This window comes from Convolutriloba macropyga, chromosome 13 (assembly GCF_964194025.1).
Source record: "Convolutriloba macropyga chromosome 13, txConMacr16.3, whole genome shotgun sequence".
Lineage (NCBI taxonomy): Eukaryota > Metazoa > Xenacoelomorpha > Acoela > Convolutidae > Convolutriloba > Convolutriloba macropyga.
In genome coordinates, this window is record NC_134480.1 from 41,826,308 (window position 1) to 41,852,285 (window position 25,978).

Here is a 25,978-nt window from a genome sequence, read left to right on the forward strand (position 1 = left end):
ATTTTGATGCATAGCCGACAGTTCCTGTGTATACGTTTGAGTTGATTAATTAGTCCACGGAGCCGGTTAACAGGATAATTTTGAACCTATCCGGAAATTATTCACACAGCTATCTTAACCAACCTGTTAAAAAGCGTCAAATAATACATCGATACAATTATGGTAGACATGATCGATCAAATTTTTATCAGGTGCGCCATGGCCTAACTAATCGTTACATTGATATAAGGTCATATTTTGTACCAGGCTCTGCAGAACTTTGGTTCCAATTTATAAATTTGTTCAGGTGAACATATAAGCCGATTAGAGATGATTGATTGATTAGTTTAACAAATGCACACACCTTTTGTTATATTTTTATGACTTGTATTTGCGCTCTAATGAGCTTGTATGTTTAACAATGTTTGAGCAACTGTACATTCAACAGATCGTGCCTCTCCGCCTAATTTACACACTCAAATGCCACAATTGGACGAGTTTTCACTTAGCCGAATTGTTTTTCTACTTCTTGAAATCAATAAAATAATCAATCTTTTCAAATTTAATTGTCCGAAAACACCTATTTACTAGTGTAAATTGAGAAAACAGGGGAAATTGCTGACTTTGTGAGAGTGGAATTAATAATTTTGAATTCGTTTCAATGGGTATTTTAGGCTAATTGGGTATGAACGGGCCTTGGGGTTGTTTACGAGTATTAGTTTGTGCGTGTCTTGGTGTGGGGTGGCTAGATGTTGTGAGTTGTTGTTTTAAGCCAAGCTGGCGTTGGGGGGAGAGTTGGTGAAAAGAATTAGTTATAGCAGCAGTAGTATTGACAGGCGTGGAGTGAGTTCATGTGTGTATATGTGTGTGTAATAGAAGGTGGTTGATTTGATTGACAGGCGAGTGGTGAACAAATTGTCTGTCGCTCAAATCGATTCAATCTTTTCATGCTTTTCATGCTCAGCAAGAGAGCTGAAGACTTACGGCTTAAATCCACTCACTTCTGGCTAAATTGAAACATTTTCTACCTCAGCCAGCGAGTAATAACTAAGCCACCTCTTATATCTATCTACTAACTACAACTACCACCACCACCACCACCACCAATACCACCGCCACCAGTCTTTTCTTAACAAAACACTCGTCCTTCTATTAAATAGCCAAGCCTCAATCTCAATTTGCTCTAATTATTAGCTATTATTCATTCTCAAACCCAAATCACCAAACCAATATCCCCAACACTCACCTCAATTCGCCCCAGCAGTTGTTCCTCCAAATCTTTTCAGCCGCCCCCTTTAACCCTAGCTCCCATTTTGCCCGCCCGCTCAGTGGCCTGATCGTGTGTGTACGAGTGTGTGTGTTGGTTGATTTGTGGCCGGCCGGGGTAGCCAGACAAGCAGTTGAAAGCCGGGGCAACTGTCGACGTAAAGACACTAAATTCATAACTAAATTCCCTAACTAGCAGAGAGCAGGCCTGTCTCAAACAGACCCTGAAGAGAAAAGCGTAAGCCCGCGAAACGAAAACCATTATTATTTTGATTCCTTTCAATTTGGCCAATTTGTATATTTTATTCTATCACTTGTTCAGGCGCGCCGCCTTTTTACTTATTTTAAACCTCACATTTGCCTGTTACATTGTCTTAACTCGCAATTGTAAGATTTAAATAAGCTACTGCCACTTACACGCATTTACTTCGCACGCCCCACTAGTTTGCAAAAGCTGTCGTCAATTTGCGACTGTCAAATTGCATAATTTATCACTGCATCTTACAGCAATAGCCCGCCTTCACTTACGGCCAGACAAGCAGACAGATATCAGAGGCCAGCTAGTTAGTGCCAGTCTGTAACAGGTAACAGTTTATAATTTATGATTTATTTCAGCTAATATGCTTAACCGTTAAGATAATAACAGCTACTACTATTACACTTATGCTACTAAATTCTTATCTGTCATTTCGACGAGTGTTAATGTCGTTTATTGATTCTAATGCTTTGCGGTCACATGACTTTCCGGTCAAACTTGATTTTGAAGCTAATGAACTCGAAATTTTTCGCACTTTTTTTAATCCTTTAAAGCTTTTAAATCGGATCAATTTAGCAAAATTGGGATCTTTTTATGGAGGCAGTAAATTTAAATTTATTACTTGACTTTGTGGCTGAAAGAAATTTGGGGTCTTTCCCATTATAGCCCCCCATACGAAAATATAGCCCCCCCATTGTGGAATGTTTACCATGATGGGGGGTATAGGTTATTTGACCAGTAAGCTGGGAAAGACCCGAAACTTGTTTGTTTCCACGAGTTTTTTTTGTTTGAAAATGACCTAATTGTTAAACATCAGATCCTAGCAGATTAAAATCTAGCCAAATATAAGAGATTATTAGTCTTTTTTTTGAAAAATGTAACCTTTCGAATTAAATTTTCGAATGATACTATGTCTCGGACTACAACTTACTCATAAATCAGAGTTCTATCTAGTCGAGGCCAAAAGTATATCTTGTAAGATTCTTACAGTAAAAAGTATATTTTGTTAGATTCTTGCAAGAAAAAGTTTGCGACTGTCAAATTGCAAGATTAACTTTTTCCGTAAAAGTCCCATAAAGAGCACACCAGGGGGGATGGAGAAAAGAGTAAATGCCGTTTTAAAAAGCTCTCTTTTTAGGTTTTTAAAAACTATTTTGACACATAATTTTGACCTCCTTTTCATGAAGTTTTCAAAAATTTAATAAAAAATGAATTTTCTTAAAGTTCTTTTAAGACTAATTCAGATTGACGTGTTTTTAACCTTTGTCTATAATTGTCAAATGTTTGAATGAAAAACCACTATCGAAAATGCTACAACAGACCATAAAAAAAGTAAGTTTTCTAATTTTTCTCCTAACTGAGTACTGTGACTCCCTAAATTGCTAAAAATTGATGAAATAATGTAATTGCTGTGAATGGTTGTATGTTTTGCAGTTCTTACCGCTTAATACGGTGAAAGCGGTAAAAAATGTCACCAGTAAAAATACAAGTAATTTTCATAAGTCATTTGAGCTATATAGATTATTGTGTAGATGCCTAACTTTTGGTTATAATCGTGAAATTTACATGTTAGAAATGAAAAATTCGGAAGTTTTTTTAAAAATAATTTGTGACTAGGACTGGCCGTTCCGATGTCTGAAAAGATTAAAATAACCTTAAAATTGATTAATACCGATTTGTTTCACAATTTTATTTGCCTTCACCTTTCTAATGTACTAGTGCTACATATAATACAAAACTAAAACATTTTTAGTGCTATCTGATGCAATCCTACTGTAGTACTATTGCCGTGGTATATGTCGACATAGTGATTCAACCATTTAAACCGTGCCAGCTGGCAAAAATTGTAAACCATCAGTATAAAAAGCATAGAATTTGTAGAAGCACTTTTTCCAACTCTTCGAAGATACAATCCACTGGCTGGCGATTCAGGCGCAGCAGCAGAGGAATAGCCACGAATAACAAAAAGCTCAGCTGAGCGCATTGGCTAAATGTTTAGCGATATAGCTCGAGCATTAGCAGCTAATGCTTAACTTATTACCTCACATTAGAAATGAATACAATTATGCGCTATATTAGATAGTGATGACTGTAACTAAGTATTTCTTTTCAATACAATATCTCATTCTCCTTGCTAATTTATGCTCTGAAATTAATATCATTGGTTTAATTGTTTGATTGTTCGAAAAATACAATAACAGATAAAATGGTACCTTAACAATTGAATCAGGTTTTCAAAGATGCGTTTTCGGTTTTGTACCAGAAGATTGTTGTCGGCGAAAATTGATTGCACAGAAAAGTCAGTCAGATGTAAATTTCTTAGCCCCCAAATAAAATAGGAGTTTGGGAACATTAAACAGATACAGCTGCTTGCCAATTTTATTTACAGACTGCTTCGGCAACAACCCATCACTGTACCGCAAAAAACAATTACCAGAAATATTTGGGGCGAAAATGTCTCAACCAACTATACCCAGAACCGCAGTGTAGTTTGCTAACATTAGCACCACAGCTGCAGTAATTCCCCAGTTCTGTTGGACTGATGTACTAGCTAGTGGTTGTTACAATTGTAAGAGAATTTCTGTTTCTGCCATCCCGTAGAATGTTTGATTGTTTTTCGTTTTTTGAGGAAAAGAGGAGCGGTTTGGCTGCATTTAATTGTAAGTTGACTTATATTTAGCACTTCTTTTGTTATCAATATGTTATTCGCCAGAGGTTTGATATTTGCTTAAGAAAACGAGTCTTTGAAACAGGAAAACGAAGAGCTTTTTTCGTTTTTGTCAAGATCAATTTAATTCGAATCTCCGGCCGATAGTTGATTCCTCAAAACATGGCATGGCTTTTTTTTTAATAGAGTGCAACATAAAGGCTACTACTAAGTTGTCATAACTTGAGTATTCTAATAGTCAGTTCATAATACATTAGTTTTTAGTACGTTAGAATTGCAATTAATAGTTATTCATTCATGCTGATAATATGCTTAGAGGCATTGTCTGTTCAAGCACCATTTCAGAACTGTTCACAATTAAAGCTTCATGTGATGGATTACATGAATCTGATTTTTTCTTTAATTTTTATAATATAGAGAGGGAAGTTTCAACTAGCTGTTTTCACGTTATCTCCAGAAATAAAAAATTGAAATTAGTATTGCTTTACTTTTTTGAGTTCAATAAATGCGAGAAAGAAATTTCAGGTATAAATTTCACAAAATCTAATTTTTAAATAATCACAGCTCACTTGACCTTTGCGTAAATATATGTTTTTCCGAAGTAGTGTTCTGATATACAGAGAATCCAAACATATTCCCTAATTTCTCCGATCCGCATAATGAAAACAATATTACCTTCTAAGTCCTTTTTCAGTGCAGAAATGCATTTAGTAGCCTCGCTTATTTTGTATCGTTTTGCATATCTCAACGAATGAACTTTTAATATTGAGTCGAAGAGGACTTGCGAATTGACTCAATTTTGACGGTCCAATTCCAACCTGTAAAGTGAAATGAAATAATTCTGTTTTTTACCAATTAGTACAGAATTGTTTCTTTCTCAGCTCCTTAAATTGATGTTTTATAGTTGCAGTTGGTGAGTACTTGGTGTATAATTTGTGTAGAGATGTTGCTTAAACGAGTATGTGCATTATAAAGGAGATCGTCAGGTTAGAAAATTAAAGTTTTTTAAGTAAATCAAAAATTTTGAAAAATAAAAATCAACGTTATTTTTTAGATATATGAAATCACGACATGAGTATTTTGGAGAATCTGAGTTAAGACAACATATACAAAATAAAAGCGGGAGTTAAATCTCAAAACTACTAAAATGTATATAGTGTTCAAAGCCAGCTATTAATTAGATTTTGGGCAGACTACTATGATTTGCATGCTTGGTTTAATTAATTTTATTTGATGCAGGTATGCCATTTTTAAGCTCAGTTTTTCAACTTGTTCCATTTATTGTATTTAACTTTTTGATCGAAAATTAAATAATTTTGCTGAAAAAACTGTTGCCGCTATTGATCAAACTTTTACGGATACACTTTAGCTCTAGTAGTTGATTCTTTGGCTCGTGATTTTCATCAATATTACAAAATTAGCATCCTAAAAATGTCATATTAATACTGAGTAGCTGCTTTTAATTTACTGGATTGCAGTTTTTACATTTTCTTCCGGAAGTTTTTGAATTGATGGTGTTGATGTTTATTGGTTATAAATAAAGCTAGCTGTCCCAGAATTGATTATCTGTTGCATAGAATTTTACTTTAGACAGTAATGTCCTATTTCATTATTTTTGTGAAGCCCAATCCAGCTTACAACTTTTCAGTTACATATACAACAAGGAGGATCGGTAATGTGCGTTCGCACATTAAGTTCCGACCCTGCTCATCTACATTTTCACTTAATTGTCTACCAAATGAGGAAGAGATAAAGAAATCAACACGGCAACATGTCGTTCAACAAACTAATAAATGAATAAAACAATCTACCTTAGAAGGCCTCTGAGACCTGTGACTACCATTATATGACTACTACCAGAAAAGACGGCGATAAAAATCAAATAATTTCAAATATTATTTACGACCAAAACTCGTTGTCCTTTTTTTGAAAATCATTAATAACCAAATCAAGATGTCATCAGATAAAACTTACACCGAGAAAGTTAACCTATAGTTTATTAGAACAAAATATGGAACTTATCCTCAATGGGACTTGGTAACAAGTCGACAAGAAATGAGCAAAAGGGCAAAATTTAATAAAACACTGCTTTTTTGAAAAGATTAAATTTCGAACTGAATAGAAACATTATGCATCAAATGAATTCATTGAGAGATTCTTTTATTTCTCCACAGAGAGAGATTGAAGCCTTTCACTATCGAGGATATCTCATACGACTGCAAAAAGAACGACGAATAGAGGCAAAAATGAAAAATTGGCACGAAAAAATTCGCACAAAAAAATTTGCACGAAAACGATGTCCCAGCCAATTAACATTAAGCTGTTCATTAAAAACATTGAAAATCTTCGATTGCGTTTTATTAAAGTGAAAAAATTGTGAATCATGGCGCCCATTACTGAAATACTGTGAAAAGAAAACAAAAACCTACAAAAAAGGGGCAAATATGCAAAAATTACGAATATTTTATGAAAACTGGTTGGACCAAGCGGAAAAGACAATTTGAGGAAAATAAAACCGTTATGAAGAGCAAATTGTTTATCAAAAGATAAATGACGCAACTAATTTGTTTTTTCGACGAAAAAGTGACAATTGTATGGCAGTGGCAATTGTACTTTTTGTTTTTCGATGGATAGTTTCTTGTTTATAAGAATAATTTATGTGACTACTATCTGTAAGCTCAACAAGTGTTTGTTTTAGTAGGATTATGGTTGTTTGTGAAACAAACTGGTGTTTAGACACTCCATAATCGTTAAGCTGTTGATGGCATTTAAATAAAATTAAAAACTAGAGAATCTCGAACTTTAAGAATTGTCGTTTTTGTTTTTTCGATGAAAAATGAAGTTGGTTTTTCAATTGCGTGGCTATAATTTTTTTATAGTGCAAGAGAACATCATTTTTGTAGTTTATGACTAATATAGCAAATTGAAAACCTTTCCAGCGCGAAGATGGCCATCATGTCCGAAAGATTTAAGAAATTTTGTTCTATAAAAAGTCAAATTTGGAATTTCTAACGCTTATGTCTCTCATCCATCAACATATGAATATTTATCAGAGCAGAATATTTATCTGCGTCATATTTAACATTTTTTTGTCTCATTATTAATACAGAAAACCTGCAATGCTGTGTTTTGCATTTTCCGTATTTCTCTCGTAGAAATACTTTATTTGATGATATTGTTATATGATAATTAAAAATAACAGCCATTCTATTAGGTTTGACTTAATTTTTTTTGGGTTGATTTTAAAAGAGATTGTGATGGCAAAAAAGAAGACTTTTTTGAAAAAAAGTATTGAAAAATGCGTTTACAGGTCTTTCAATCTACAAAAAAGCTTGCCCTAAACACAAATATCGACATCCACCTCGTTGTTTAAGCTCCGTGAGATTTGGAAAAGCATCACAATTAATCTTGAAGAATTAAACAATTGCGATGGTTGTGTTTGAACTGCTGGCTGAAAGAAAGATATATTTTTCAGAAAAGTGCTTGTAAAGCTTTTTTTTCTTCAAATTATGTCGATGCTTGTCGCGCAAGTTTTTTATTAACCTTCACTGCCCAAAGTTATAAAGCAAAGTGGACCACTTCCTGCCAAATGAAAATCTGTTTAGCTTTATGGTTTTTGATTTCGTTCTCGTATTTCTGAAATTTTATTTTTGCAAACGGAAACAAACTTCTGCATGCGATTGATGGTTATGGTCGAGCTTTTAGGTTTCCAAAATTCAATTTATGTAGAGCGGTTGGAATCTTAAAAATTTCAAATAGCTATGATTGCTTTTTCCGTCCGTTATTTTTAACAATCAACTGTCTGTATTCAGAATGATTTCAACCGTCATTTGTTATTAGTTGTAGTAGCCGAAGAAAAGATTTGCTTTCAGGATTTTTATTAGATTTCGATTAAAAGGATCTTTAGGTATCACATTAACCATCACCAGTATTTTTTGGATTTTTTTCAGGAGTTGACCATAATCTGTTAGTTTTTTTGCTTCATAAAGAAAATACAATAAATAAAATAAAACTTGTCATTAATAGCTGCCGATAACTATCAATCTAGCGTTAGGTAGACTGAATTGTAACAATTGATTTATAAATGTGATCATGCTATAAAGTTTGAAAAAAATGCTAATGTGCGGGTGTCCCGCCTCCTGCAGGTAAGTTTGACTATGTGTGTGTGATAGTGCTGCGATTGGCCGTCAGAGAACCCAGCTAATCAGCTTGCATTGCTGATGCCAGTGCTGGTGGTTCCTACAAAAACGTGGCTTAATTGTTCTTGTTGGCACTATATGCCTGGTGTGCCTTTTGCCCACTGTTGTTCGTGGGCATCAATTAACATTTTGCGTGTGATTTTTTTTATCAAATCTTTTTTTGCTACTGTGACAAATAACCAATCCTGAACCTTCTTTTGCACAGCAAAATGAACATCATGCTTTGGAGTAGTATATCGTGAGCAAGAGTGGGGCGGGTAAAAGGAAGTACCTATGTATTAACATTAGGTATAGCCTCCTACCCTCCAATTTCCAAAGATGTACCTCCTCACAGCATGATACTCAAGCTGTTCACACGAAAGGGATTAGCAGGATAATCCTTTAATAATAAATTAGGATGACTCATTTACAGTTACGTACGACTTTTCAAAAATGCACCTCACAGCATGACACCAAGCTGTTCACACAAAGGGGGATTAGCTAGGTAATGTTTTAATATTAAAATAGATAGGATGACTCATTTACACTTATGTACAGCTTACGTGATTTTCAAAAATGTACCTCACAGTATGATACCCAAGCCCTTCACACTAAAGGGATTAGCAAGATAGTGTCTTAACAACAAACTAATAAGGTCATTTACCCACCCATTCCCATATTAACAAAAAAGTACAATTTTTTATTTTTGGTTTTTACAGATTTTTTTTACAATTTTTTAAATCAATTTTTTGTTTAAAATAGTGTTTCACTGTATCGTTTTAAACTGAAGTTCCAATTTTCCGATTTCAGAAAAATTTGTATTATTGTTTTGAAAATGTCTATTTCTTAATTTTTTTTAGCCAATCACATAATCTGTCAGATCTGATTTTGGAATGTTGATGCTGAAAAACATTTACGATTCATTTTGTCTTTTTTCTTGGTTGAACATAAGTAGCCTAAAAAAAATGCAAAATACTCCAATTCTTCCTTTACTTCCTTCAACATCTTTTCTTTCTACTTCATTCAGATTTAGATTACGCTCCTATCACGGAAGCATCAATATTTAAAACGGTAGTAACCGATAACAATTTGGAATTATCTTTTGAGGTGGATTGCACTAGAGTAACAATTAAAACTCAGACAACTAGCTTGACACTTCCGAAGGATTTGTGGAGAACTTTAGAGGCAGCTAGACATCATAACCTCCACCTAGCCGTAGAAAAAGTCAACAATTCACTGCTTTCTCTCCAAACTTATTTTCAAACCATTGAAAGAATTCGAAAAGAACAAGGGTTTCACCCGTTGAAAGACAGCAAAGGAATTATGTTCCCGTACTCTCGTGACATAAATCACTACGGTGTTTGGTGGGTAGAAGACATGTTCTCCAAGCATGCGGACTCATTTTCTAAAAAACCAGAAGCCTTCAATCTGCCCGATTTCAAAGACCTTATTCTTCCTCCGATCCAGGAAACTGACAATGAAGAGACTCAATCATCTCATCAAAATATTCCTTTCTCGAACTATAGGTGTTCTCCAATAGAATAGTGAGATAACTCGCTTTTGTTTGATGCTAAATTCACCCTCACGTGACTAAATATAGAAAACTCATCTTTGGCATCTCGTGATGTTACTAAAAATAGAAGTGACATAACTATTACGTCATGACGCACGCTCTATTTTCTTTGGTTACGAATTATTTTATAACATCTCATTGGATACGAAGTTTATTTTTCGCTACTGTTCTCGTTCTTACTTAAATTTCATTGGTTCAAGATATCAAGCCCTTTCTTGAAGACAATTCATTCATTTGTTTCTTTCCACTCCAATATTCAGTTACCCTTGTATACCCAACTTTTCTACTTTAAAAACTCATTTTTACTTACTGATGGATCAAAGCTCAGTCTCACCTAATTCCAAAAAACAATTCTCCTTTCCCATCCGCAAACGAAATTACAAGGGAAAACCAGTTGTTCCCTCTCCACAGTTTGATTACCACAATGAGAGCATGTTTTCTCTATTTAAAGACATGAACGATAAAAAAGACAACACCGACTCAAAACCAATTGAGGAGCACGATGGAAGAAACAACTGTTGGTCCTTTCAAGAATACGGTAACCGGAAAGTTCAAATCAGCATCCCAGAGGAAACAATCAACACAAACTCTAACTGGACTCACTTGAAAGTATTTCGCGAAAATGTGGAAACTGAGTATATTCTGCATCAATTTCTGATGCTATCGGCCAGAGAATTGAAGCTTGTTATTGAAAAGATACCTGAGATGATAAAAGAAGCACTACTGTTCGAACCTACTGTAGGTACTGCGAAGCTGGTGATTGACGAAACTGTGTTCCAACCAACTGATGTTAAGGAAAAAGCAAAATTTGATGTGTTCTGGGAGGTGAGTGAGACTGCTCGACGGAAGGTGTGTGTGACTAGAATATTTTTCCAAGATGATCCGAATCGATGTGATGTTTGTCTTTAGTCACTTTTTAAAATTTAATGTTCCAGTACAGTTGCTTGATATGAACATTGAGGAATTTGTAGCGTTAGAGAAATAAATCAGTAAACTTTTTGTTGGAAATACAAAACGCAAAAATTATTTTTTGGCTGTCTGTCGAAGCTTGATCAAAAATGTAGATCTGGATAAAATCAACAGAGAAGCTCCGTTTGGGGGACTAATAGGAGTTGGTGACTCAAAGTTAGAAAAACTTCTCAATTGGTCAAAAGTTTTTCGATTACATGCTACATTTCATGATGCCGCAGGATACCTGAAAACAAATCTAAATATCGGCCCTGGATATTGTTACATGGTTCCATTTTTTAATTCTATATTGAATTTTTGTTTCTTGGGACATATAACAGGTCTTGCATATTGTTGTTTTTTGAAAATGTCACCACGATTCCAATTTATCAAAGTGTGAATCATTATTTCCTAAAGACGAACAAAACTCAGTTGCTCTCTAATGACAGATCATCTAAATCACGCATCTGACTTTATTTTTGATAATAACAATCAAGAAAGACCTCCTTGGAAAATCTGTGGTCGCACTTGCTCTCGAACAGCTTTTTTGTCAATATTTCAGTGCTTAGTTGTATTAGTACTGCTTCTGTTTTCAATTATTAATCTTATTTTTGCTAGAACTTGTGACAAACGAACAGTTTGGATTGCTATTCTTTCAAGTGCCGTTGGTTATATACTTCCTAATCCCAGAACATAAAATGAACAAAATCATTTCAACAAACGAACGAATTTTGATGTATCTTGTTGGTCGTTCCGGATCTGGAAAAACTGTTTTTATCAATGATATGCTACGAATGAAAACTTTTCAACCATCATTTGATCGAATTTTATACTTTTATAAGCACTTTCAGTCAATTTACGACACAATGATGCAATCAATTGCAGACATAGAATTCATTCAGGGAGTTGACTTTGATTTAATCGATAACTTACCCGCTGACGGCACTAAATATTTACTTATATTCGATGATTCATTGGACATTCTTTCCAAGTGGGAAAAATTCAACGGAATTGCGACAGCCGGTAGACATCGAAACCTAAATTGTGTATATATCAAGCATAATCTCTTCCACAAAAACAAAACTGGACGTGATGCCGAGCTGCAGACTACTCACATTGTTTTGTTCAAATCACCGAGAGATGTGCAGCAGATTGATATCTTGGGGAGACAGCTAGGACTCGGAAGACAACTAAAACAGTGGTATGATGATGCAACAGAAAGTCCATATGGTCATCTTATGATTGATTTGAGACCATCTACACCTGACTTGTTGAGATACTGTTCAAATGTAACATCATTTCCCTCAGAATTCTTTGTACCGAACAGTCGTGCTCGTATTACTGATATTAATGATAAACGCACAGAACTATTATACTCTGCAGCTCTTTCGCAATCTCAGCAAGAAATTTCAACCAGCTTTCCTTCTAAATTGTCCTAAAGAGTTCATCAGATTTCACTGTGAGTGTATTGTAAACTTGATTGAAGGAAACCTCATAGCAGTAAGAAAAAATCAGTTTGTTCGCTTCCAAAAACAACTTAGAAAACTCACGTCAAAATCAACAACCCTCAATTCCAGAAGACTTATATTGGGCTCGAAAGCTGGAATAACAATTTTAAATTACATATATCAACCTTGTATGAATAAATTTTCAAATTTCTTCAATGAGTGAGGTCAAAAAGTTTGTTCTTGTTCCAAAAGAACTGTGGGAGAGCAGAAAAAGGAAATTACCGGAACCCTACAGCGAGATCTATAAAAAAGAAGAAACAGTTTTCCCAGTTATCAAAAAAGTGAAAGAAGAAGTTAGTTCCGAAAAAAACGAGCGTCCACATAAAGAACTTAAGACAGACCTGGATTTTCTTTATGAGAACTATCCTGAGACATTGAAAACTTTGAAAGAGATTTACGAAAACAAACGGTTAAAAATTTCACTTTCCAATACAGTTATTGTTGACAACGTTGACGCAGGAGTTGATATAAAAACATTCCTTTGTTCAATTAAATTGAAGAACGCTCCAGTTGATCCAAACTATTTCCTTATTCTTAAAGTTCTAAATCTGAGACCACATCTGGTTAAAAACAACATTTTGAGGACAAAGTATGGCTCAGACTGGTTCAATTACAGTTTCAGATAGAATCAAATTGCAGAAGTTGTATAAAGGGAAGGGACCAGCAGCTTTCGGTTCTATCAATAACCTAACAAAATCAAGTGGAATCAGTCGCGAGAGAGTTACTGAATTTTTACAGTCAAAAGACTCTTATACGAAGTACAAAGGAATCAGACGAAAATTTCCCCGGCTAAATGCGCATGCTCGCTATATTGATGAGATTTGGTGCTTGGATCTTGCTCAAATGGATAAACTATCACAATGGAACCGAGGTATCAACTTTTTACTCGTTACTGTCGATGTTTTTTCTCGATTCTTGCGAGTAGAAGCATTACGAAGCAAAGGAGCAGAGGGTGTGAAAGCAGCTTTTATCAAAATGTGTTCGAAAAAGAACGAACTCAATTTCCCAAAAACGTTATGGCTAGATCAAGGAAAAGAGTTTTTTGGAGATATGGCCAATTTCTGCGAGGATGTGGGAGTCAAATATTTCACACTTATAGTGAAACAAAAGTAGCTTTTGGCGAGAGAGCTATACGAACCCTGAAAAACTTAATTTACCGCTACCTGGAGGAAAAGGACACATTATCTTACATCAAAGACCTGCAAATGTTTGTTGACATCATCAACTCTAGAATAAATCGAAGTTTTTGGTTTGGCACCCAAAAATGTAGTCAATGCTGACTTTTTGACTGCCATGTACAAGCGGATGAAACTACGAAAAAACAAGATGCCTAATTTTAAAGTAGGTGATAAAGTTCGGATGGTATTAGTAGGGCACAATTTTCAAAAAGGATATAAGCCTCACTATACACATGAAATTTTCCTAATTCGAAAAATAAACACTTTGGCTCCTTTCCCGACTTACTTTGTTGTTGATCAGAAAGGAGACAACATTGATGGAATCTTTTACGAGCAAGAATTGTCAAAAGTTAAATAATCATTTTTCAATTAGTCGCGCTAGAAAATGGACGGTTACAATCTGCCATATTTTAAAGGAGTTCCTCGTCAGAGAGGGCGTGGTTTTGGAGCCTTGGCTAGAACAGTCGCTAGAACAACTCTCCCAATTCTCAAGAAATACGTTTTACCTGCAGCAAAAAAAAATTGGACGAGATGTAATCGAGTCCGCCATTCCCGAAATTGGAGGTGTTTTATCAGGACAGACTTCAATTAAAAAAGCAGTAAAGAAGACTGCGAAATCAACAATACGAAAACAAGTTGGTGGTGGTATGAAAAAGAGGAAAAACACGAGACAAAGTATCGTTCGGCAAAAAATTCGGAAAGACTTTCTGAAGAACCTTGACTAATCATTTTCCCAAACAAACGTCACAGAGTACAGTCAAACATCATGAATTCGTTTTATCTTGAATTAGTATCCAACCCTTCCTCTCAAGTTTATCCTCAAAATACAATGGCTTCATTCACTAATTTTCTTCCCGACAAAATTGAACTGGATGGATCTTGGGAAGTAGCTTTAGTCGAAGTATCATATCCCGGTATATGTTATAACGTTGAAGGAGGATTGATGACCTTTCACTATGATGAGAAATTTAAGCATGTCTTTGCCATTCCACCAGCAGTTTTTAACTCTATGGATGAATTTGTAAAGAGTCTTACAGATATTCCCAAAAAAGCACGGCATCCCAAAAACTTAGATCCTCAATTTTCCATCAACATCGACAAAAAAGTCGAAGACTAACTTTTTGCAATAGAGAATCTCAAAATGTATCATTCAGCAAAAGTTTGGCTGCTAACTTGGGCGTTGAAGCTGACAAACCTGTTATGCCTTATTCGAAAAGATCATACAACACCAAGTCCTGGGCAACGGCAGATCTCCCTTTTGATATTACTGGAACACATACAGTTTTACTCTACTTGGATATAGTTGAACCCAATTCAGTCGGTGATGTGAAATGTCCTCTTCTACGCTCCTTTCCATTCAAACACCGAGAGTTCCATAATGATGAGATTTTTAAGAGATCGCAGGTTCTGAGTTATCGCAGTTTCGAACACTTGAGATTCCATAAAGTAATCAAATCGAACTTCCACAGTATCCATGTAGAATTAAGAAACGCTGCTGGACAGCTTGTTCCCTTCTTCCCTATTGGTCAAGTTCAACTTACTTTATTATTCCAGAAAAAAACTTGATCATTTCCTCAATTATCATTATAAAAAACGGTCGGCTAAAATGAATTCCTTGTCTCACTCTATGCCCGACTTTTTTCGGAAAGTTCCAATTTTAGACCCAATTCTTTGGTCCAATGAACAACAAATATTTCCAACAAATTCCTTAAACGAATCAACAATCGAATTTCAATTGGAAACTGATCGTAATATTTTCACTGACTTGCGATCTACTCGATTATTCATCAGAGGAAGGGTTATTAAAGGCGATCGAACACGTTTGGATAATGCCGCAGAAACATTACTGGTAAACAATGCTCTTCATTCACTTTTCTCTAATTGCGAAGTCTATCTAAACAATGAACAAGTTCACAGTGCCAATTCTCTTTATGCTCACCAAGCTTTTGTCTCTGCTGAATTTTCAGGAACAAAAGGAACCAAGGAGAGCTTATCCCAATGCCAAGGATATCGATACGAGATTGAGCCGAACGATTTTACAAAAAGAGCTTTTACAGATACTGTTTTTCAAAAAGATAAAGATGAATTTACTTTTTACGGTCCGTTGGCAATAGGTCTATTTGCTTGTGAAACTTTACTTCTCCCAAATGTCAACCTCAGACTGAAATTGATCCGATCATCTCCAGCGTTCTATATGATCGATACTGGTGGGCTGAACTCTGAGGCTATAATTTTGGAAGCTTGCCTTTTTACTAGACAGGTAGCGATCTCAGATAACTGGATGAGAAGTTTCAAAAGCAGACTGCTTCGAGAACCTGCCATATTTTACTATGATGAAGAACTTCCAAAGACGTTTATTATTCCCGCTGGACAGAACCAGTTTATACAAGAAAATATATTTCAAACAAACCAATTCGAATGATTGATATTGCTATGAATCTGAATAATGAGTTCAGTGGAACATACAACACGAATCCGTTCCATTTTCGTAAATTTGGTCTTCGACAAGTTAAAATTGTGCGTGGGAATCAAACTATTGTAAACTTGAAAACAGAAAATCACGTGAGAGCTTATGCTGAAACAATGAAAGCACTCAAATTTGATGATGACGGTCCTAACATTCAATACAAGGATTTTAAAAAAATCATTTTCATTTATTTTTCGATCTCACTTCAACACAGGAGGCCAGTGTCGAAATGCATTTTCCTGATGTAGTTGGAGCAGGAATTCGTTTGGAGCTCTACTTTGCTAACAATTTGACCAATACTGTAAAATTATTCGTTAGTGGTGAACGTATAAGTTCAATTGCAGTTGATAAGGAGGGATCAGTCACCAAAAATGGATAATCAACAACTCTTACATGTCAACAGGTTCCCACACCTAAAGTTCAAATACCTCGGTTCCTTCCCTGCAGACCTTCGACCAAAATATTTACCTACAAACACGTTTTGTATAATCAACATAGATCCATCTACTCAACCGGGCTCCCACTGGATTTTGCTTGCGAATAAAAATGGAAAGTTGTTCTACGGTGATTCGATGGGAGAAGTTTTGGAAAAATATGGCATCAGGACAAGAGCAAACTTTGGTTCATTAGTACAGGAGAAACTCCAAGATTCAGAATTGTGTGGTTTATATGCTATTTATTTTGCACATGTGCTATTTTCTAAAGTTTCGTCTAAATATTTAAATGATTTTCATATATTGAAGTTCTTTGCTGATGTTTTGTAAGTTTTGAAAACCAAAATCTTGAAATTTTTAAACAGTAATCCGTAAAATGTTGCAAATGGTTTTCAAAACTTTTTATTGAGGTTTTGTAATTTTGTATTTAATTATTTGTATGTGTATTTGTATCTAATTCAGTTATTTCAAAAAAGTCTTTTGTTAAATAGAGGTATTGGTAGGAAAACTGTTAATTAAAAACAGAGGCGAATTAAATATAAGATTAATGAAAACGAGTTATAAATCTAAAGGAGTAGTGTGAATACCATCTTCACAGACTTTACGCTTGGGATAAAAATATGAAAGTCCCACTTTCTTTAGTTCATAGGTACAAACTTTCTTGTTGTCAACAACTCTGAAGCCACGATTTGTTGAATAAACTCGCTCCTCATTGAACAGAACTTTTCTATATTTGTTTAGGGGCTCCTCAATGTTGCTCTTGTTGAGTCCTTTACTTGATAGTTTAACTGTGTCTGTTTCCTCATCGTAACAGCAATACGTCTTTGAACAAAGAGCAATCATTTCAGAGCATCTAAATTCTCCCTTAAAAAGTCCAGGAGTTCTCTTGTCAAAGGCAGCATGTTTTCTGCAACATTCTCGTGGGAAGAAATTGCTGCTAGAGTTTGCTGCAAAGTTATCATTGCAGTCGCTCTGTCTCATCCAGTACCACACTGATCGCATTTGTGGTCGAATGATGTCTACAATTTTTTCTTCACTAAGGGCCATATAGAGACTGTCGGTATCCATTTCAATGAGTTCGTACTTGTTCTTATCACAGAAAGGGGTGAAGAAGTTGTATTTAAGTTGTAACATGGTGAGTTTGGCGTACTGGAGGATGAAGAAGCCCACAATTATTGGCTCTTTATGATCGATACGCGACTTGCTCATTTCTACCTCATATATCTGCTCTGGTAGCTCATTCATAGTCTTGAAAAACCTATTGTTAATAAATTTGTCCACCTGTGATCCTTTCACGTACTTGGTATTCGTATGTCGACTACGGTCCATGATCTGATATCCATACGAACTGTTTCCAATCAGCTTCATTGTCTCCGCAACGACTGTTGACTCCTTATTCTGGTCTCCTTCGCGGCGGGCATCGACAACATTCTGAACAAACGTCTCAAAGCAGCGCCGGGGAGTGTATTGGAGAAACCAAAAGACGTCTTTTAGGATCACACCTTTTTCTAGATAAAATAACAAAAGTGATGTAATAACTGGTCCTCGTTCAAGCTTGAAACTGGAAATGAGCATTTTTCTGGGTCTGGATAGTAATTTGTTGCGTTCTGCAAACTCTTTCATATGGTCCCCAATATCATCGCGTCCCACTTCACAGTTCTTGAAAATTGGAGGAAAGTCTTCAAAGTAAGGATACATTTCCTCTGGAACTTCAAGACTACCATTGACGACACCAAACAGTTCTCCACTTTTAATTTTCTCAATGAGCGAGTTTTTGTTCATCGATGGTTGGAAGGGATAGTTTAACTTGAGAAAGTCTTTAACCCCATTTGTGTTGTCTGTCCGCCATTTCTTCCATTGACACTCCCAGATCTCTTCAACATTTAACCCCAATCCCTTCAGGTACTCTCTTCTATCATTGTCACGTTCTCTCCGCTTCAATCCGCTTTCTATGTCCTCGAAGAGAAGCGGTTTTTCCTCTTGACACGGACAAAAATGAAAGAAGCAACCCATCGCTTCAAAAACCGTGTTGCAATGGTTACAAAACCCATCAACTAAATAAGGACCGAGCTTCTTTTGTTTCTTGTGTGTGAACTGGGTTTGCATTTTACAATTGGGGTGAACCTGTTGGAAGTAGTCCATGACCTGCTGTTCAAAGTAGCTTCTCCAGTTCCTCTTCGGATGAAATTTTTCAGTCTCTTCATTGTACTCCCACTTTGTATAGGGTCCTGTTGGCATCTCTTTTGCCATGGAAAAAGGGTACAACTGACTGGCATCTATTCCGACGATGGACTTGCAAACGTTTTCTGACTCTCGAATTTTTGTTTCACCAACTTTTGCATACCTTGTAAAGATAATTGAGGGTCCCCCTGTTCGCCACTTTCGAATGTAATTATCATATTCTTTATCCTTCTCACAAAACGGAAAAAAAAGCTGCATCTGTTGACGAATGAAGGAACCTGTTTGCCAAGTTGGGAAGAGTGTAACCCAACTTCAACATGTCTACTTGTCTTGAGTGGTAAAAACTGATCATTTTCTTCATAGCCTCAAGTGTAGGTTCGACATCTTTGTTATTGTACCACATGAGGAAGTCACGAAACGTCTGCATACCTTTTCTTTCCCATATATTTTGGAGCTCCAAGTAATTTTCTTCGGCATTTTGTGGAACTTTCTTGAGTCTCAACTTCTTCAAAATTTCATCCTGCTCCATTCCACCGTTTTTCAATTCCACAAACATATCGTAATCGACTGAAAGAACGTTGTGATTTTTCAACTTGCTCCAAAAGCTGTCAATTGGTGGCAGTTGGGATACATTCAACTTCTCAATACTGTCGAACCATTCATAGGGGAAGAAACCTTTCTCTTCACTCGCTCCATAGGCTTTTAGGAAATTATCCAGAGTTGTCGCTCCTCCCAGGAAGTTTAAAATGTCCAGAAACTGTAGACCAAGAAAATTCATGCCAATATATTTATTCCCCATTCGAATCACTTTAGGAATAACGTTTTTTTCTATTAAGAGGTGATGCAGAAGATACTCTTTTATTAGGTTTAAATCATACCGAGAGCTGTTGAATCCGAAAACAGGTATGGTACTGTAATATTTTTCAAAATCTTGTCTCAATTTTGATATCACCCTGAGCTCGCTTCTCAGTCTCCTAATTTCAAGATCTTCGTCTTCCTCCACCTCGGGTTCAGCTTCGTTCTCAAATAAGTCTTCCGCTCCGGTGGGTACCTGCTTGTCTTCCACTGGAACCAGTTGTCGAAGAGCCCAATATTTTTCTTCCAATACCAGTACGAAATCATTGAGTTTCTCCCTCATTAGAAGCGTGCTCTTTTCCGCTATATTACTCAAGCTGGATACAAAATCACGGATTAGTTGAAGTGGATCTTCGTTGCAAATAAAAATTGGTTCGGAGAGCAGATTCGAGGATATTGACACACTAATGGGGACATGTTTTCCAATCCATGAAGTCAAATCTGTGTTTCTGAGTGTACTGTCGGGGACTGTTGTTGACTCAAAATCGAATACGATAAGATGAGAAAACAATCTCAGCTCTTGCGGAACATTAATATTTACATCTTCCAGACGTTCAAAAATAGTTTCAGATAACTGATAGGCTCCTGTTGGATATTTGTGTTGCGTGTTTTCTGAGCAGTTTTGCATGTGCCGCAATAAGTTAAGGATCTGTCGAAAAATTGATCGCATACGTAGCACCGGAACGTTTTGAGGAATTTGTTGATGTCTGCTGTCCAACAAATGTGATTTTCATATCTCAGTAACGAAGTTTTCTTTGAACGTTTCATCGAGGAGCGACGAGTATGTTCAGCAAACATTTCGGATTCTTCGTCAAAAAATATGGAGTAAATCTGAATATTTCTGTCAACTAGAGCCTCAAGAACAGGAATATCGTCTTCATGTATTCCTTGAAACGTTTCGTCATTTCTCCGTGTCGCTGAGAGAAACATCCGCATCAATTCCATTGTTTTTTGTTGTAGCTCATTGCTACCATATAATTCATAGGGCAAGGAACGAAACATACATAAATTGTCTTGAAAAGGTTTGTTTTCGCAGTCAGATACAAAACATTTAACTATTGGACTCCTCAGTAAGGTTGATGGAATTGAATGTTCTATGCATCCTAGCGGAACACCACTGAGGAGAAATACAAAGAAAGTGACATTTGTAACACAATAAAACTTCCACTTTGTGTCTGGACGTTGATTAATTAGATTTGGTAAAAATTCATCTTGTCTCAACATTGATTTAATATAATTGAGATCTGAGGCATCAGAGAGAACCATGGGATTTGAGAATACGGGGTTGTTATCTGCTGCGTAGTAGTAGAGGAATTCGTCAGGATTTTGCACACTCTGCAGCACGAATCCAAACGAAATATTGATTTTAGCTGAACTGGGTAACTCGTTGTAAACACAATCCAATTTGTCGATCACTGTTTCATGGTTGATCTCCATTATTTTGAAGTTGTGAACTTTCTTTCTGGACAATTCAAGAACCGAGTCTCTCAGAAAGTGTTGAACCGTTTGACGTTCACTATGAAGAGCGGGAGAGTCTCCATAGATAGATAAGTCAACTTCCTCGTAGGTGCTAAGAGTTGAACGTTGGTGACTGTTTCGTTTGTGATGTAGAAGTTGATAATAAGTAGAGAAGGACAAGGGACAGCTGCTACAGGAAAACTTCTTTTTGATAACCAGAGACGGTGCATGTACGGAAGCAATGTGTTTCTGCAATTTATCTTGGTCAGGAAATGATTTGGGGCATTGTGAGCAAACTATTGCGTGAAGCTTCTGATGTCTGCTCATATTGGATTTCATAAGCTTATTGCAGGAAGAACACTGTTCCTTTGGGTTAGAACTTCTGGGCATTTTCTCTAAAAAAAACAGAGCAAGATGAGGATTTGTTGTTTGAAATCTGTGAAAGTTTGCACGTAATTGAAAAGTGAAAATGAAAGTAAATTTTAAAATTGAAAATAATTTCCGCAATTATTAAACTGATTTTTGAATTGTTAACAGGGAAAATGAAAGTTTGCCTGAAAACTGCTGTCCTCTCTACTGATTTCAAACTCCAGAAATTGTTTTGGAAATAATACTAAAATGTGCACTTTGCTACCTTTTTATTATTAAACTCTTTGGAAAAAGTTAGAGTTTTTCACAAAGAATTAATTCAGAATTAATTCATAAATAGGTATTAGAAATTCTCAAAAAACATGATGAAAGTTTTCACTATAACAAAATACAAAATTGAAAAATGATTATCCAAAATTTTTGAAAAGTTTGTCCAGGAAAATCTTTAAAAGAGTTTTCGACTGATCGATTTTTTAGCAGGGATGACAAACTCAATGTCTTCATCGTTGGAATCAGCTTCTGATTTATCCAACTTCTTTTGACGTTTACGTGGAGCCTCCAAAACTGAGGAGCTGATTTCATTTGGAGATGAAGGAGGTGGCGTCACAGTTAACGGAGAGTCATTGTCAAGTTGCCACAAAGCTTCATAAAGTTCGCGGTCCCTAAGGTGTCCTAACTGATATTCGTACATAGGTTGGCAGCTCAGTTCGTAATCCATAAATTTCTCTCGAACTTGTTTTGGTACGTCAGTTAGGTTCTCACAATCTTTTACCTGGAGTCCTACTGGTTCCAGTTCAACTGAGTGGAAGTCAGGAACAACTTCGCTGTGAGGTAATACGAATTCACCTCCGTGCTTTATCATACTAAAGTCTTCGAAAATTGCGCGAGGCAGAATAGTACGTTCCTCGGCTAGCCATTGCCCATTTACTTTATTTTCGATTACCAGAACCACATCGTTCGAATAAATGGGAAGAAAAAGATTGATTCGCTGATTCGTTCCCTTTGATACAATTTTGAGGTCCATTCTACAAACAATCTTAATCTTACCTCCCGAAAGCAGATTTTATTAAAAGAAAACTTACCTGTTTGTTTTTGGATTTAGAGGTGATGTGAATGGTTGCGGTATCTACTGTTGAGGGGAAGTTTTGGCAGGCTAAAATGGTTCAGTTTAAATACAGGAACAGACTAAGATTTCTATTAGTTAAATTTGAGCAAACTTACCTGTTTGTATTTGGATTTAGATGTGAAGTGAAGTGTTGCGTTATCTACTGTTGGGGGAAATTTTGGCTGGCTAAAATGGTTCAGTTTTAATACAGGAACAAATCAAGGTTTCTATTAGTTAAATTTGTTTGCTTACCCGCTTCAACACTGCAAGTGTTCAACTTGAAACTGTCAATAAGGAGAAAGAAACAAAGTCTTTCTGAAAACTGTCAACTTGAAACTGTCAACAAGGAGAAAGAAACAAAGTCTACCTGAAAACAAAAAGATAACTTGAAACTGTCAACAACGAGAAAGAAACAAAGTCTATCTGAAAACAGAAAGTTAAATTAAATTAGAATTTTGACCAACTGATTTTTAGAATTTGTTTTGAAATAATGAATAGTAGTGGCGAATGAATGAGTAATCCAAACTAATTTGTTATTGAGGGTTCATATTGCTAATCCTTTTCGTGAGAACAGCTTGGGTATCAAGCTGTGAGGAACATCTTTGGTAATTGACATTAGTAAAGGGTAATATTGTAAGGGGTAAATGACCTTACTGGATTGTTAAGAGATTATCTTGCTAATCCTTTTCGTGAGAACAGCTTGGGTATCGTGCTGTGAGGTACATTATTGTCGATTGACATTTTCAAAGTGTAATATGTGAAAAGGTAAATGTCCTTACTAAGAGATTATCTTGCTAATCCTTTTCGTGAGAACAGCTTGGGTATCATGCTGTGAGGAATATCTTTGGAGTTTGACATTAGTAAAGTGTAGTATGAGAAAAGGTAAATGACCGTACTGATTTGTTGTTAAGGCACTATCTTGCTAATCCCCCTCGTGTGAACAGCTTGGGTATCGTGCTGTGAGGTACATTATTGGAATTTGAAATTAGAAAAGTGTAATAAGGGAAAAGGTAAATGACCTTATTATTTTGTTGCTAAGTCATTTTCTTGCTGATCCCTTTCGTGTGAACAGCGTGGGTATCATGTTGTGAGCTACGTCTTTGGCATTAGTAAAGTGTAATATGAGAAAAGGTAAATGACCGAAATAGATTGTTAGGGTTTTTGCTCATCTCTGTCGTGAGAATAAATTGAGTTTCATGCTGGTTCGAAATGAGTAGTTATTAAGAAATTTAACTTCTTTTCTTTTTTACAAATGAAACTTTATTCAGCTGCGGGAAACAGTTTTTTCCTTTGTTAAATTTGAGACTCAAATAAGTTGTAAATTACACTTAATTCTCTAAATTTTTCATCCGGGGTTCGAGTCCGGGTGGGATCCTCTTTTGCTAAAACTGATTTTGTGTTAATAAAATAGGATGTCATTACGTTATGATCCATTATAAATATGGTTAAAATCTAAGTCATCTCAAGTACCAATGGTTCAGTGGTAGTATCTGGGACTCCCATCCGGGGGTCCCGGGTTCGATCCCGGGTGGGGTCCTCTTGTGTTGTTCAATGGTTTCTCGGCTGAAAATCTGGTGTACATTGACGAGCATTAGCCGGCGGGGTTTTCTATATAGAGTCTGATAGTTGCATGGGTATATGTGATAGGTAAGACGGGAGTTGACACATAGCGCATATCACATATACTCTAAGTGGCTTTCAGACTCGCAGAAAACCTTCAGCCATCAATGTCCAGAAGCCCTAATGAAACTATTTTCTTTCCATTAAAAAACCCATTTTTTCCGAATTTTGACACCTATTGTACCCCCACATCATCCTTAGAATGATACCATTCATCAGGAATAAACTGTATTCAACAACTAACATCTATTTTGAAAAAAAAATTGAAACTCTAAACTTAAAACACAAATGTATTCAGATCTAAATTATGCAGATTTCATTTTCGAATACACCAAACTGCTGCGAGTATGTCGAAAGACTTTTGAAATATAAAACAAATACTCACTTGTAAGTTTTCCCAATTTTCATTTTCGACTACACTTAGTAGTTTGATTATTGTCAGATATTTTTTTTATTCTGTACAGATAATCAAATCACTAGGGGTAAATCGAACCAGCGACTTTGGGGTTTGTTTATGTTTTTGGTTTTTTGTGAACCGTTTGTTTCTTTTGTTATTTTTTTTTGTTTTTTTTTTAGTTTTTTTATTTTTAGGCTTATCTAAATCAGATCCAGATCAGCTAAGTTTTCGTTGAGCACCTTGCAAATGGCCTTGCAGTTTCTATATTTAACTGGTCGGCCAGTGCGTTTGGCTACTTGTTTGCGAACACCGGGACGGCCCGCGGTTCTCTTAGCCATTTGAGGCCTGCTAAATTTGGGAGTGGGAGGAGAACCTTCCCAGTCAGAGACTGGTTCCTCCTTGATAGGTGTAGTTGGCAAACTCATTTTTAGCAAAAATTCAACAACAATTTTGTTAACAAAAGTACCAGAATGAAAAGTGATTTTGTGTTGCAGCTATTTATACTCATTTCAAATACACAAGTGTGCATGGATTAATGCTCGGAGATTAACTCACACCAAAACTTTTACATTTTTAACCAAATTCTCACCCCCACACAGTATGAGCCATCTATCATAACAGTATGTCATTTATTAACACCCACACAAAAATGAACCATTCAATAACTTTTAATTAAAACACACTTTTTATCTATATGAGTTTCTCATCTTAGTTCATTTAAATCACTACAAGCACTTAATCCCCTAATGACTAAAACAATATTTTCTCACGCTACAGTAAAACTTAATCCTTTGTAAACAAAATATTCACAAGAAAAAATGGACAAAAGTGACTACGAAAATACCGGTGAGTCATGCTGTGAGGAGGTACATCTTTGGAAATTGGAGGGTAGGAGCCTATACCTAATGTTAATACATAGGTACTTCCTTTTACCCCCCCCCCCCCCACTCTTGCTCACGATATACTACTCTTTGGTTTTAACAAAGTTGACCGTTTTGATTATTTCACGTGCTCCTGAAAGAACTTGTAAAAAAGGACTAATTATTGCATGTGAATAAGTGTGAATAGGCATTTAGAAAATACTAACAGATTAGAAAATTGAAAGTGATACGTTGATAGAAATAGCTCACTGCGTATAATGTAAATATCAACCTAAAATTTCTTCTTATTGCATTTTTAGGAGTTAGGGTATTGTAAAGTGTCAACTTTTTGATGTTCTTGATAAGTGTTGCAAATGTGTTTGTCGTTGTATTATACCAGGCATGTCACGTAGTCACGAGTATTTTAAAAGTTTCGGAAATGGAGCCAAATAAAAGCTTTTTTGGGGTGCCTGATTTTGCGCAAACAACGATTGTAAATGAGAGCCTGAGAGCAAGCAAGAATTTTCATATATAAACTGTCCGGTATAGTCTTTTTGAAATCTGGTCTAGTAATTCTCAAAGCTCTTCAGATTCGGTTGGTGCTATGTGTGATTTTCGCAACCTCGTTTATCAGAAATTTTACTGCAGAGATCGTAAAATTCGGTTCTTCTGTTAGTA

At 35.9% G+C, this 25,978-nt stretch overlaps 1 protein-coding gene across 2 annotated transcripts in view; it reads left to right on the forward strand.

Moving 5' to 3' along the window:
• The first annotated feature begins 895 nt into the window (after window positions 1–895).
• The window catches only part of LOC142351519 (reversion-inducing cysteine-rich protein with Kazal motifs-like), a 106,824-nt gene continuing 81,741 nt past the window's right edge, over window positions 896–25,978 (forward strand). Inside the window, exon 1 of one of the 2 annotated variants that reach the window (XM_075403581.1) lies at window positions 896–1,829. The gene's annotated coding sequence lies outside the window, so the exon portion shown is untranslated. The remainder of the gene's footprint in view (window positions 1,830–25,978) is intronic. The other variant, XM_075403587.1, reaches the window with a different exon arrangement.